Genomic DNA, 12,013 nt, shown 5'->3' on the forward strand with positions numbered 1-12,013 from the left:
CCGCGCCATAGAAAGCCAGTTTATGCGGCGAAACTCCGCGAGGGAATTGCGCTCTTATAATACACGCTAAGCTCCTACAGGTAACTTGAGGCGAGCGCCGCCGGTACCAAAAATCTATCTTTGTGATTTAACATCCGCGTGCCGATTACGGCTTTTGCAGGAAATTTATTCTTGTCGTCTGTGCCAAGATCGGTAGGGCGGCGAAAACAGATGGCGACTTTTCGAGAATCGGGCCATTTTTTTCGTGCATATCCGATGTATTGTTCCACATATTTAAAATTTAACGTTTAAGATTAAAAAGTAATTAAACTCGATTAACTTCCCAACATAATTATTTTACGAGTTTGATAAATTTTTGTAAAAATCTATGAGGTAAATTCGATATTTTGGATATAAGCGATTTTGCCAGCATACGAACAATTTATTTTTCTCGATTGCTGTCTTCAAATATATTCGTGCGGGAGCTATACTTCAGATATCTTCGTGCAATGTCTTACAATACGAAGGAAATACGGTGAATTCGAGGCTCGGTGTGATCGCGCGCAGGATAGATCGATGCGCTGCAGAAAGATCGATTTACCGTAGTCCAAACGCGCGCGGCCAAAAATGCGAGGCATATTTATTGATAAAGTTATGATCGGGCATGGCACCAGCCGCGCATTTTCATAATACCGAAACGCTCAGAAACGGGCAACACATGGAGCCGAGACGTTTCTTGTAGCATGGTCGTTTTCCGATGAGAACGAAAAAGCTTAATAAACCACGCGCACGGCAAATAATTTAATTATGCGATTGCGCGTTACGTTTTTCTCAGACTGCATATTTATTTATATCCATAGCAAAAATATCACGATTACAAAAGTCCTATATATTATATTAATTAAATATTAATGACTAATAAATAAAATAAAAATATATATGTGTATGTGCTTATTACGCATTGAACAGATTTACACTCTGAACGCAGAGAGAATTTTCTCTTAGAATCTCAAAACGTTGTAGTCGTGGGACGTGGACTTTGAAGAATTTTACCATAATTTCAGTAAAATTTAATCAAACTATTTTATAATATAATCAATATATAATATAAAATAATTTGGCTAAATTATACTAAATTTGAGTAAAATTATAGTAAAACTCTTCCGAGTCCATTTTGCCTGACGATTACTACGATTTTCATAAATTCTAAGAAAAAATTTTCTCCGTGCAGATTATATAATTCCACGTATGATTATCGTACGCTTGTATTTTCGAGAAAACGTACTGAAACTACCGTGCCGACACTTTTCTCGAAAATCTAGCTTTCCGTCCCTTTTGAAATGCAGCAGACCGCTCTCTCGATATCTCCTAAAGATTGATCGCACGATACGTTGCGAATGAAGCGTTTCAGTGGACGAGAATGGTGAAAAGGGAGTCGAGCAGGACCGATACCAAAGCGGTGTAAGCTGCAAGCTGGCTTTTCCTTCCCTTCTCATTCTTTCTTCGCGTCATCCTTTTACATCCCTCGTGCCGTGAAATTCACTCGTCATCCATGCTGCCGCATGCTTTCACGATCAGTGTTTCTCCTATGCATCCCATCCGACAGCGTGACGGGAAAGAGCGACGACGGTAAAGTTATTCGCGTTTCTTGGCCGAGTGTGAAGTTTCGAAAAATAACCTGTGACCCGTCGATGAGGTCCTCGATACGGAAGTGGCGGCGGCACGAAAGAAAGAGAAGAGAAGGATAAGGCAGCTTATGGAACTTTCACCCTGTAAACGTGAACTGTTGCCGAAGGTGCGCTTATTTAGCCATGTGGGACCGATACATTCCACTCCGAATCTATGTTTTGATTTAAAATATAGTTTTGATTTAAAAAGCGGTAACTGTACCGAATGAAGCTGAGAAAACTCGTGATGAAAAGTCAGCTAAGAATAGACGCGATATTTGCGATAAATCAAATAGCCATATATTACAAAAAATAATTATTCCTTCGCATCATTTGACTCACCGATAAGCAGCAGCGGAGTATAAAGATGTCAATCTGTAAAATACAAATATATGTAAATTAAAACAGTGCCTAAAATAAATACTACTTCAAAAAATTATAACTGTAAATTTTTTCACATTTTTCTTATAAATAAAGAAAAAAGTAAAGATATCCGTACGTGAGAAACAAACGAAATGTTTTCTACAAAAATCGATCAAGTTCATTTTTATTAAATTTAAATTATGACCTCAAATCATTCTGCATCTATAGCGTCACATGACTATGTAAATAATTTTGTTTTAACGTTAAACAAAAAATTGGAAAACATAAATATGTACTAAATATATTTCTGGCAATAATTCCAAAGTAGAGTTTAAAAAAAAAACAACGATAAAAGAGTAACAATATTTATAAAAAAAGGAATATAAAATAATATTCCTGTTAAAAATAATTTGTAAAATTCTGTAAATAAAAACTGAAAAAAATTATTGCTTTATATTTTAAATAATATTTTTTTCTTTACCTTCTTATCGTTATTAATATAGAAAAAATAAATGTAAAATATTATGGGATAAGAAACAGTAAATTAAATTAAAAATTTCTGCTAAATAAAACTAAAGTTTTTTATTTTCTATTTTTTCCTTTTACATAAGTTTTCAAATTAATAATTAAAATTTACAACTTTGTTCTTCGTACCTATTATATGTCCAGAAAATTTAGTATATTTATGATACAATAAACGGTTTGAAGATGACAAGCTTTCTGTTTCTTGAAAATTTAATTTCTTGAATTGATTTAATTTTTATAGAAAATTTGCTAAAGTATCTAAAAAAAATTAGTTAGATATGTATAAATCTAAAAATTTTCGTAATAAATTTTTTACAGTTTTTTTAAGAAAAAAAATATTTTCTTATAGCAATTATTGTCACATTAAATGCTTGTCAGCATGGTTATTATTTAATTCTCGATTTAAAATTGTGTGTACTATTCTCGTTTACTTAGAATTGTGTATCAAGACCAAACAATTTATCGCAATTTAGTGAATTTGAAAATGTCTATAAAATCACATTAAAGAAATAAGCATTAAAATCCAGCTATGACTGTTAATTAGTTGTGTCTAAAATTTTTGCTGTACCAGTAAATTAATTATGAAAAGCATTCTAGGATGAAAATACTGCAAAAAGTGTTGACATTCTAGCAAGTTCGAGCGTTCACCATAATGATTTTGATTGTTCGACAAAATTATTTTCAAATCTGTGTCTAGCTAAATTTCTAATGCCTATTTCCACCAACGCAGATTAACTTTGATGTCAGTTTAACTTACTCTTTATCTTTCTTTAGTTCTAAGAATTGGAAAAAGATAAGGAGTAAGTTAAACTGAGATCAAAGTTAATCTACATTGGTGAAAATGGGCATAAAAGATACTTCAGTAAAGCTATTCTTTCTATGCAATAATGTAGCGAGATTCCACCGCGGCTTATGGTAATTTCCAGAAAAATGATTAGTCCTGTCGGTAACAAATATAATAAGATACTTATGTACTTACCCACACGGTTGCTCCGCCGATGCTCGATGCCTCCCCGGGCCACCACCTCCTCTCAGTTTCTGCGTGCACACATACACATACTTGTGATTTTGCACACGGCACTACCGGCGATAAAGATGGCGCGTACATTCCTACGTCGCGACAATAACTTTTTCATCCGGCCCTATTCCTAGAGCCGACTCAATGCGGGAGGTAACAATTCGCACGATCGACACTCGCGATATTTCGCAAATTAACGCGACGCTGTGAAATTGCGAAGGGTACTCGAACAATCGCCGCGCCGCGGCTCGACATTCGTCGCCCGGCACCAAGGCCACTCTGCAAGAAGCGGAACGTTGCGCCCCGGCAGTCGTAGATCACACGGCGCACTGATCGGAGTCAATAATACTTTTGTTTTGTCATCGCGTTCGCAACCCGCGTCTTACGTAGACCGACCTTCAGATCCGAGGTGCTCACGGTCACAAGCGCTCGCTCGTCGGAGTGCTGCCATAACAACGCAGCCTTGAGTGTGCGTCGGATCGCGGCACGGACAGGATCCTCGCTAGACTTCTCCGATCGCGGATTCACAGGTAACGAACGAATCCGCGAGATTAATTACGTGTACCGGCGAATCACTGGGCACCGAATTCACATTCCGCGATACGCGTATATACGTTCAAACGGGGGGGGACAATGGAGCACGACTACCGGCAACGAAATACGACGCCACACTTGACGAGGGGGAGTGGGGGAGTGGGGGGACGACGACTGTCCCCTACTAGTGACGTTTCGAGACTGACGCGCGGATAACTTCGCTCCCTCGAGACGACGCGAGTCAATTGCGCTGTTAAGTAAGGCGCGAGAAATCATCGGAAATTTTTAGATCGAATTGATGTGAAATAACGTACGTCGATTGAAGCTCACTATTATATACACTTCAAGTAAGTAGTATATAGAGTATATAGCGCACGGAAAGCGTTACAGTTTAATATCTCGAGATCAATTTTGATCAACTACGCAATCAATTTTAATCATTCTGATTTCAAATTTATTACGTTTCAAGAGTCTTCTCGTCATACTGTCTTGCTAAATATTATATACTATAAAATAAACGAGCGATAAATAAACTTCAATTACTCCATAAAAAAAATGAGCGATTTCTCGCGTCTTGATTAACCAGTGAATTTGACTCGCGTCGTATCGGAGTGAAGTTGCCTGCGCCCTTCTCGAGCCATAGCGAGTAACGGGAGTAGAAAGAACGGCGTCACATCGCAGCTCTCCGTCGTTCGAGTTAATTCGCATGTTTCTCTGCGTATTTTCGAGCCAAGGACGACGCGAAAGAGTCGCATTCAAAACGAACGGAGGATTCGATCATTCTGGTGGCGCGTTAGAGATCACAAGCATCGTAATTGCCGCATGTGAGTATCGCGACGAAGCGATGCCTTTGCTCGAGATACCTGCGACGATCGCGGCAGGTTGTCTGTCGTCTCGATTTGTGAGTCGAGCGTTAGCTTTGCCGGAGCTTAAGTTACCGCGGAAACTTATAGCTCGCTCGCTTTATTGTTCGCAGGAGCAGCGATCGCGCCTGATGTCTCGAGGTGAAATCTGTGGAATACAATAATACGCAGAATGCTTCCCACCGTCGCCATATTGAGCCTCGTCCCCCCCTTCTCCTCCTCCTCCTCCTCCGCGCGGGAATAACAAGGTAACCGCTTGTATATAATGCATGCGTAGAAAATGAAAACTCGAGATGTACGAACCGCGTGAGGTATCTACGACGATCCGAGACAGGTAGCTGTCGTCGTCTCGATTCGTGAGTCGAGCATTAGCTTTGTCGAAAGTTAAGATATCGCGGAAACTTATAGCTCGTTTGCTTTATTGTTTGCAGGGGCAGTGATCGCGCCAAGTGTCTCAAGGTAGAATCCGTGATGCAACGACAAGCGGAATGGTTCCCTCCAACGTCGTCGCCATACCGCCGAGTCGAGCCTCGCTCCCTGCGGGAGTAACAAGGTAACCGCTTGTACACAATAACGTGCGCATTGTAGAAAATAATAAAATACAAAATAATATTTATATGCCGAGTACGCGCTCCATTCGTCGTATTATTAAATTCGTAACATTACGCAACTACGAGCGATAAATGAATGATTATCACGTATGAACATTACAATAAAAAATGATTTTTGCTCTCTATTCTTTAAGATAAATATCCCAGTGCCCGCAAATATGTCTCTACATCCTAACATTTGCAATAACGGAAATTTATTATTATTAATCTTAAATGTTTTTATAATTTAAAATTTAATTGTAATATTTAAATACTTACAAAATATTTTTAAAGTGGGTTATTTTAATTATTATAAAAATTAACGTTAAAAATTGGTACAAAAATTAGAGCTAATATTTTAATAATGTTCTGAAAATCTTTTTCAAAAATATATCTGTCAAGATAATATTTTTATTTACTTATTATATTTTATAAATAATACATTTTATAAACAGTATAGAGCCAAGTATTCGTATGGTTATAAATTTTTATTTTCAGAGTAATTAAAATTTTTTTCATATTTTTGTATGATAATATTTTACATTTCATTATAGTAATAATATTATAGTAATAACAGCACATTACAGTAATAATAGCAAAAGAAAAAGAACGTTTTTGTTCAAGCAAAATTATTACGACCTAATGAATTAAACAAATTGAAAATATTTAAATGCAAATTAGGTAAATTTCAATATTTAACTACTATCAAGTCTTTCGCTTTGTCCATCAGTCAGGTGTGCTATTATTATCCTTATCTTTTCGGCTGCTGCGGCAGATTAAATCTCCTAGCGTGGTCACGCGACGATATTTTAGGTAACGCCGCCACTTTGTTCGTCGCCGTGTATGTGCCATGTCTCCGAACACATAAGGGAGAGAAATAGAAAGAGGGAGAGAGAGAAACGCTGGTAACTCAACCGATAATAAAATTCGCGATTTGCAAACTAAACACGACGCAGCAGACAGTGCACGTGCGGAATGTATTATATTTTCCCGACGATCTTTCTTTTTTTTCGCCAACGCGACGTGCATTAGAGCGCTTCCTCGTTGCCACCCCCGTCGTACCGGATAAAATGTTAATATTTATTCTGCCGCCAGGAATTCTTTCTTATCCGGAAAGTAGATCGTAACTTCAGTAATCTTTACATTGCAAGCACGTTCGGCGTTCGACGATGTATTTCTTTCGCCGGGCGCACAAGCGCGTTTCCCATAGCTTTTGCATCTATGTGTGTCGTTTGCCCATTATTCTTCGCAAACTGGACCGCCAAAACTTACTGGCTTCTTGCAGAATTCGACGAGTTACGTACCTAGAATGTAAACATTCTCAGATCACTAGAGGAAGAAGCTCGGTCGCTGAACGTTACTACCATCCACTCAGAATTATTGTCTTTTGAATATATAAAATTGACATATTAAATATCGGCAATCGTCTAGAAGTCCACAGGGCGCATCTTTGTTCTCTATTCAAGCTAATCAACAAATGGAAACGCTAGTTCACTGTTCTAAGCGAAATAATTCTTGAAACAGTAAGAAATTATAACATTTACAATTAGAGATTTTATAACGGATAGTATCATATTGACAACAAATCAAGAGAAAGATTATAAACAACAATTTGTATTATATAATAATAGATATATAAATAATGTAATAAAAAATAATATAATATTCTAATAAGACGTAATAAACGTAATAATTGTATTACAACTCGTGTGTGTATATAAGTAAAAATAATTTTGTAATTAACAGATAATAGTTTTAAGAAATGTTACAATCTTTACAATTATCTCTATAGAATACATGAACACGCTAAAATTAATTATGTTCTAAACTATGTTATAAACTTGTGAAATAGCTTCCTCATTTTTAACTTGTGTTATATACGAAATAGAACATTACGTATTTATTATATAATCTGACCTCTCTTAGAGGATTTTTCAAGAAAATGATTGGACTCTTTTATGGCTAAATAGCATATTGGTAATTCAATTTTTCAAAAGGTCAAGTGGAATAAGTGATCATATAATAATCCATTTAATTTCGTACGTAGTAGTCAGCTTGATATTTCTAAAAGAAAATTAGCCGCTATTTTATTCGCTGTACGACATAGATTCCAGCTTTAGCAATCATTATTTCGATGATGAGTGAAATTTTAATAACTTGTGATATCTTAATTGTGATATTTAATTATACCTTGTGATATCTTCTATTTGAAACTTGCCTGTGACGTATATCGTGAAAAATGACCGCCGCAAATCAGCAATTTATTCGCGTGACATGAATATTTAAAGGTATTTTTCTCCCAGGATAAGAAGGTGCTTAATTTTGTTCCATTAGCTAATTACTGATGCCCAAAGAAATTCCGGTTTTACTTTGAACATTCTTGATTAAAACGTCCGTCTCAGGACGGTGTTCGCGCCGTGAAGTCTTAAAAACGCATTCCACGAACGAGATGTGCTGAATACTAAATAAGTGACGCTATTCTCATTTTCATGCGAGAAGTTTAAAATTTAATTTAAGTGAATATGCCTGTCATTCGGTATTGTGACGCTAATAGGTATAGAAATTTAGTTGAAAATTATTATACTAATTTGATTTACAGAGTGCTGTTCAAAGAGATATTCGTTTGCATTTATTTTAATTAATCATTAACCGTATTTTATAAAAATATAAAGATTGGCAAATATTAGTAATACTACTCTCTCAGTAAGTATTTCTAATAATAAAACTATAAAATATCTCGACGCACTTAATTTTATTATAAATTTATGCAGTATAGAATTTAAGTAATATTAAGATGAGATCGATAATTTTCATTCTCTCTTGTCGAATTAAATAAGATTGACTTATTGAATAAGATTGTCTTGAGATAAGAGTAATACAAGTAAATCAGCTTATATTTATATATTCTTACATTTAGAATAAAAATTTTAGTCGATGTTATAACAAACTATGATTAACTGCTCTGCAGGCTGAGATAAGGGACAAGCGCTTTTTCTCTCTCTCTCTCTTTCTCTCTCTCAAAAAAAAGATGTGACATAATGCATTCAAATTCTTTTTAAATCCATCTATTGTTAAATTAAGAGAGATTGTTATGAGATTGCCACAAATTTCCACTTTCTAAATCTAAATTTGTCTGATGTCTGCACAAGTATTATCACTAAAAAAATTAATGGGACAGCACCGAGATCATTTTATTCTGGATTTAAGAATGTTTTCATTTAAGATTAAAATATTCTTCTCTCAATATAATTATAATTGTCCTTATATCAATCTTTTATACCCAGAAGAGTAATAGTATTAGATTTTGATATCTCTTTTGTAGGTATAGCAGGTTAAATTTATATTAAAAATCCAGATCTTTTAATAATAGCAAAATATTCTACGGTTTTGAAAAAGGCGATTAAGGAAGACAGTTTAATTTGAGTTGAATCGCTTCCGACGTGCAGTGCTCACCTCGATTTTATCTTTATTTCTAAAATGTGTTCTCTAATGCCGTTCTCTAATGTTATCTCGACTCCATTACCGTTCCCATTCGATCTTATTTATTTTTTAAATCTTAACAAGAAAATGTGTTTTGAAACGATAAATTGAAAGATCTGACCGAATAAAGACCGCGCTTGAAATTCACCAATTTATTAAAACGAAGTTACTAATTTCCCAGGTGGAATCTCATTCGATCGGTTCCCCTTTTTGATCGCGTTTCGTATTCGAGAGAGATGGCGTGGTGTACGATTCCCAATCTCTAGATACGCAAAAGTACAGTACGCCTCTTCAAACAGAAATTTGTTTCATTTGTCAGGCGAACGGGGCAATTCTCGTCGCTCGCGAGCTTGTCAAATATTTTCCGGTAACGCGCTACACTGTTCGCGAACGTTTGCAATGTAACAACGCTACAAACGTATCGACATGTCGGTTAGGTTGACTGCGATGCGGTCAACCTAACGGTTGCGGTGTGTAAAATTGATCCGGTGCGAAATCTCATAATTGTCAATAACCCGGAATCGATTGATCAAAGCGCGATGTAGATAACAAAACTTTGCACTTTGGGCCGTCGCACTCCCTTGGATTTTTCGAATTTATTTTCTTCGAGGCTGTCCGAAAATTTGGGACGTGCATTCTTCACTCGGTAAACGTAGCGTGAACGCCAGCAGTGAGATAAGATTTATTCGATCGGATTAAAGGGATGGAATAAGTTTCCAGTCACTTCACTCGCAGAGCTGATTTTAGTGTCATCAAATATACGCTCCGCGACTACAGCGTACGCACGCGTCGCTTAACGCGACACTTAACGTGTGAAACGAAGCCGATACGCAAATTGGCTCGCGATCGAAAGGTATCATTGATTCAATTTCCGCTAGTTCCAATAATAACGCCTCCCTCCTGATATATACTCGTATGCAAGACTTGTCATTAGATGTCGCGTCACTAATTGGCAGGAACGCATGGGATAATTAATTTGATGCGAACATTCGTTGCGTTGCGTTGAGCTATGAAATACAACTTGGTTCAGTTGTACTTAAAAAACTATAAAATAAAATCGCGCGTTTCAACATATAGGCCGAGAGGGTGAATTCACTCTTGAATTCTGATGTCCACCCGTTTTAGAGATTCGTTGAATTTCTCAAAGTCCGATGAAGTCCGACATAGTCTGATGAAATCCAATAAATTCTATGGTGATCACTTGGAGTTTTTGGCTTTCAACGAATTTTCGATTGAAATCAGTTACTAAAAATCACACGATGCAGTATCTAAAAAAAAGAATCATCAAAAATTGTGACCAAAATTTGTAGCATGTTGTAAAGAACAAATAATTAAAAATTACTATTTTTTTTTCATCTCCTCTGAACCATAATGAATTCCGATAAAGTCTGACGAAGTCTGATGAAGTCCGTTGTAGTCCAGCGTAATCCAATAAATTCCACCGTAGTTCAATAAAGTCTATGTAGTGGAAACTTTTTCGGTGAAAGCCTGAAATCAGAAGTCAGGTGTAGACCTATTTTCTGAGTGGTTATCCCCTCGATACAGACAATTAAAGTATCGTTACAAATATTGGAGTCGCAAATTATTTTATAATATTTAGGAGTTTTTTTCTTAAAATTAACATTAAAAATAATTTGCGACTCAAATGTTTGTAATGACATTTTAATTGCCTGTACGTCGAAATAGATGATTTTATTTTGTAATTTTATATTATATATTATATTACGTAATCCATTAGTATTATATTAATTACTTGATAAAATTACTACAAGATATATAAAATAATATACTCGTAATTTATATTATTTTATACATGCAATAACAATGTTATGAATCGATTGATATAAAGTTAACAAACTGCCGTTGCACATTCAATGCGAAAACAAAAGATAGCAGCGCGTCTTTCTACGTCCACAATCATTCGCGCAACAATCCGAGGATATCTCACGTATCCTCATAACTTTGCAAGCAACGACGCTGACGACGTTGTCGCACGAATCTCGGCAAATTTGGAAACTTCGGACGTCGCGAGTAATTTTCGGAACTCCTCGGTTGAATACGTGCCACGCCATTCTCAGCGCGTAACTTTTTGACCGTAACTTTTAAAGAATTCGCGACGACATTCTTAAGCAAAGCAGAAGTAGAAAATTTCCACCTGAAGCGCATTCTTCCTCCTCGGCCTTTACAAGGCGATTTGACGTCTTTTATATTCATCGTTGCAACGACACAACGATATTCGCGTCCTATTCTTGGCCGCCCATTTAGGGCGAAACGTGAAAACCAGTAATGAAAATCGAGAGACCGATTTGTCTATCAATTAAGAATTTTTATCGCGAACGCGGGAAAAACTTTCATTACGTTGGAAAAAAGTTGTCGCTTATTTTATTGTAATATCAAACGACGTTATTACGTTAAAGAACTCCGCTCGGCAGAGAGAGCGCAGCGGGAAATGGAATTAATAAGTAGACTCAAAGGGTAATTTGCATTTCAACCGCGAGCGCCGCTTTGAAATCACCATCCGCGGTTTGATAATTCCGCCGCCGGACCTTTGCCGCTTTGCCGCTCTCTGTACTAAGTGCGATAATAAAAATCTGCGAACGCGGCGAATTATACTCGCGCTGACGATTTAAACCAAACGGATCCGCAGCGACATTACTCGTAACTTCCGTGCCGCTGTGGGGCCGTTAACGGTTCTCTCATCAGGTGCGCAAAAAAAAAAAATCATGAGCCACAATAGCTCGAATAAACGATTCCCGCTCCACTGACCCGACTTTGTCACCGTCGATCGTTACCAAAGCGTCCGACCATGCAGTTGGATTCGCTCGCACGTACCTTCCCTCCTTCCTCCCCCGTGTGATCCGCGCGCTCCTTTTCAACCCCCTATCTATCGGCCAGCCACCCTCTATCCACCTCTGCCGCTCGACATTGTCGGTGATCTTCGTATCTCACGGAAAATGCGAACCGAAAGGGCGGCGAAGGGACGAGGAAGAGTCT

At 37.0% G+C, this 12,013-nt stretch overlaps 1 protein-coding gene across 3 annotated transcripts in view; it reads left to right on the forward strand.

Annotated features, from left to right (window-relative positions):
• The first annotated feature begins 4,013 nt into the window (after positions 1 to 4,013).
• LOC105207766 (T-lymphocyte activation antigen CD86) overlaps positions 4,014 to 12,013 on the forward strand; it is a 309,464-nt gene continuing 301,464 nt past the window's right edge. Inside the window, exons 1-3 of one of the 3 annotated variants that reach the window (XM_039457591.1) lie at positions 4,014 to 4,082; positions 5,063 to 5,197; positions 5,381 to 5,502. The gene's annotated coding sequence lies outside the window, so the exon portion shown is untranslated. Of the gene's footprint in view, positions 4,083 to 4,742; positions 4,911 to 5,061; positions 5,198 to 5,380; positions 5,503 to 12,013 lie in introns of those variants that run through there. The other 2 variants (XM_039457590.1, XM_039457592.1) reach the window with 2 other exon arrangements.

The sequence above is a fragment of the Solenopsis invicta genome, chromosome 14 (genome assembly GCF_016802725.1).
Source record: "Solenopsis invicta isolate M01_SB chromosome 14, UNIL_Sinv_3.0, whole genome shotgun sequence".
Classification (NCBI taxonomy): Eukaryota; Metazoa; Arthropoda; class Insecta; order Hymenoptera; family Formicidae; genus Solenopsis; species Solenopsis invicta.